The sequence below is a fragment of the Cicer arietinum genome, chromosome 1, assembly GCF_000331145.2.
Source record: "Cicer arietinum cultivar CDC Frontier isolate Library 1 chromosome 1, Cicar.CDCFrontier_v2.0, whole genome shotgun sequence".
In the NCBI taxonomy this organism is placed as follows: domain Eukaryota; kingdom Viridiplantae; phylum Streptophyta; class Magnoliopsida; order Fabales; family Fabaceae; genus Cicer; species Cicer arietinum.
The window spans coordinates 10,675,790-10,679,509 of record NC_021160.2 but is presented as its reverse complement, the minus strand read 5'-3'; the positions used below and the strand labels follow the sequence as shown (position 1 = coordinate 10,679,509).

At 28.9% G+C, this 3,720-nt stretch overlaps 1 long non-coding RNA gene across 1 annotated transcript; it reads right to left on the bottom strand.

The window, feature by feature from the left end:
• Positions 1–314: 314 nt before the first annotated feature.
• Positions 315–1,958, bottom strand: LOC140919858 (uncharacterized). The gene is made up of 3 exons (XR_012162405.1): positions 1,678–1,958; positions 1,438–1,509; positions 315–827 (listed from the first exon to the last, which is right to left on the bottom strand). It is a non-coding gene; the product is annotated as an uncharacterized lncRNA (long non-coding RNA).
• Between the last annotated feature and the right edge of the window lie 1,762 nt (positions 1,959–3,720).

Below are 3,720 nucleotides of genomic sequence, written 5' to 3'. Positions count from 1 at the left end.
GCTGGATTTTCGCGCCTCCTCCTAGGTACCTCAACATCAGCATTCAAACCATGTCCGCCAACACTAGCTCTACGCCTGTTTTGAGCACGAACTGAAACACGACCTCGTTGACGAACACCTTGAGCTTGAGAAATTGATTCGTCAACAATTTCCCTTATAGTAGGATTCCTAGTCTTGGGTGGCATTCTCACTTATTCGAAGAACATTGATCAAAGATTGAATAAGGCGACAAGAAATTGTGGAGAGGTAGTGATGATGAATTTAAACACAAATTCTGACAACAGATGAGACTCTCATAGAGTGCTAATAACTCTTGCGAGTAATTTGTGCCCGGGTACACAATTTACTGACAAGAATCTATTATCACCCTATGTTTGCAGCTATTAGGACCTACGACCGAGCTCTGATACCAACTTTGTCACGACCCAAAAATTTAATGCTGTGACCGGCGCACAAGCTATACTTCTAGCCTGGCAAGCATATCAATTAACTTAACAATTAAACAACTAAATCGCTTTTTAACCGTTTAAAAATATATATATGCTTTTTCTCGAAATTTCGACAGAGTATCCTCTATAACTTCAACATTCCCAAATTTTGTAAAATCCCTGTTCAGCTTTCAATCCAGTCATAATTCAAATAACATAACCAAATTGCTTAATACACTTCTCAAAAAAACTAAATAGACTTTCTAGACTCCAAAATAGCTGCAATTACATAGACTCAACAAATGTTACAAAATGGTCCTCGATCAAAGAGGCCTACCAAAAAAGAAGTTTGTTGAGACTTGAATCAAATAATAGATTCCTACTCAGCTGCTTGCGAATCTGAAAAATAATAAGCAACATAAAAGGGTAAGTCACAAAGACTTAGTGAGGAGACAACAACCACCATCAATTAGAAGGAAAACATAAAAGGCACGAATAACTGTTTAATCGCTTGACAAAGATATTAAAAATCCAGTGAATAACGAAACGAAATCAAAATGAACAACCTTAAAATCATTATAAAAATCAAACAAATAACAATACAAATTTTTAGAAACGGATGACCTCTCTCGTAAGGGCGGCTCCATCTAACGGTTAACTCTCCCTAATCAACACGTGGTAACTAGGTGCACCTAACGCAGTTAACGATTTAATAATTATAACACCGATTTTTCAAAACGCGCATTTAAAATCCTTTCATCATAATTCATGAAAAAAAACGTATTCAGTCGCATAACAATTCAAGATTTAAATACTTTAACTCATACGTAAATCAAAATAATAACATATTATATAACAACGACAGTTAAATTAAATAATTGACGAAATCGAGATAAAATTCAAAGGTTGTGTTTCTCAAATTTTTCAATAAATACTTTAATATAGAAAACAAGTAAAATGATAATAATAGCAGTATAAAAATATATGACGATGATCGTCGTCAACTCACAGTTATGGAGAATCGTCTAAGTTTGCTCTCCAACAACTCTCAGAGTAGGCGGCAAGGTCTCAGTTGACAAATCTGAGTATCAAAAATATTTCCAAGGCTTTAGAGAAAGTTATTCTAAAGTTTAACTACCTCTAGGAAACCATCAACATCATTTAAATATACTCTAAGCACAAAATAAGATTTTTACTCAAAACTACATTTTTCTATGAATTCATACTAGGATTAGAGTTGTGCATTTACCTCAATGAGTCTCAATAAACCACTTTCAAGAGATGGGTACCCTTTTCCTTCCTTAGAACACAAATCCTAACCCAAAAATCCCAACCAAAAGAATTCGTAGGAGTTTGAGAAATTAAGCCTGTGGGGATGTTAAATCTCTTTTAAGGATTGAGGGTTTGAGTAATAGGGTGAGAAGAAGCAAGGAGAAGAGAAGGAAAAGAAAGAAAGAAAAAAAACAACAAAAAAGGGGAGGGGAGGGGAGTGTGTGCCGAGAGGGAGAGAGAGGAAATTTGGAGAAAATGAGAGAGTGAGAATGAGTAGGGTTAATTTGTTTTTTATTTATTATTATTATTATTAATTATTATTATATTTATTTTATTTTATTTTATTTTATTTTATTTTTAAATTTTTGGCACGGGACGTGTCAAGATTAAAGTTCTTAATGTTCATCCATATGATTTCCACCATTGTGATGAAGTTTTGTTTTTAAGTGAAGTAATTACTATCGCACTACCAAAAAGTTCTTAAAGTCGAGCATCAATCTAACTAATTTCTTTAACATTTTTCACCTTTCATTTTAAACAATCATATAACCCGCATTTGATTTTATAATTTTAAATTCAGAATTATAATGTAGTTGACGGTTAAGGTAGTATCTTGAAATTATTTATCCTAGCTCTTATCAACGACACTCCATAGATGCTTGAAACTAAATAATGCAAAATCAAGATTGAATTAGTTTTGAATATACTTTTATAGTTTAAATTAAAAATATATAATATAAACTAAAGTTTATAGTTTACCTTTTATAAACACCATAAAATATATTATGGATGTAAGTATTTAGCTTGGTCCATTACCTCATAAATAAATAAATAAATATTGTTGACTTATCACTTAGTTCCGCTAAAAGAAATACTTTCACATGTGGATAGTGCCTTTCAACCCTTTGGATTTTTGAGGGGTTGCATAAGTCGTTGTTGTAGTACAACACAATAGCCATACATGAGACACTCAATAACAAACTATTAAAATTGATTCTCTCTATGAATAAATTAATTTAATATCATCTACAATATTAATCTATAGATCAGATATTAAACTCATAATAATATATATCATCTTAGTCAAAAGATTTAGATAAATAAGTGATAATAGCCAAATAGTCAAACCCGATAAAAGCATTATTTTAATTTAACAAAAAAATTATGAATCCACATAATCCACTTTTTCTTTTTTTTTTTTTAAAAAAGAACTTCTCAATAATTTCTTATTATGTGTTATTTTTTCCTTCTAACTCAGTTTCCTTGAGATATTATATACATTTCCAAATATCTTATTGATCGGAGAATAATAAAAGAGGGAAAATGTCAAGTTTAAATTTTTAAAAGAAATGAAAGGAAAAATGAAGCGGCGCAATTTCTCTTCAAACCAATTTTAGTTTACTTGAAAAGAAAAAAATATTTGTTTAAAAATTTGATTTAAATATGTTTTTATTTAATATGATATTAAATACTAAAAAAATAATTAAAAAATTAAATTTAATTATAACTTTATTCCTTTACCAAATTAAATACAATTTATTTTTCTTCACTCATCACTTGTTGAACCAAGAGCTTAAGAGACCTTTTATTACAAGTTATTTTCAAAAATAATTATTTAAAAAGAAATATTTTTAAGAGTTTTCGTCTGTTTTATACAGTTTTGAAAAAAAAATTAAAGGTTGAAAATAATTCAAAAATTTAAACAATTTTTCTTAAAATTATTTTTAATAATTCATTATTTTTTTAAAAAGTGATTTTCATTTAATAAACAAACACCAAACATTTTCTATTTTATAAAAATCTTTAACAAATAATTTCTACATTATTTAAATCACTCATTCTATAATTTGGAACAAACCGATTCTAAATTACTACTTACATTTATATTATTAACAAAGTTTATTATTATATTCAGTTTAACAAAACAAAAAAACGAGATTATAGCTTATGTCTTCTACAAGCTCTCTTTGATAACAGTTATTTATGAGTTTGTAGTTTATAGTGTTTTGTGATAAGTTAA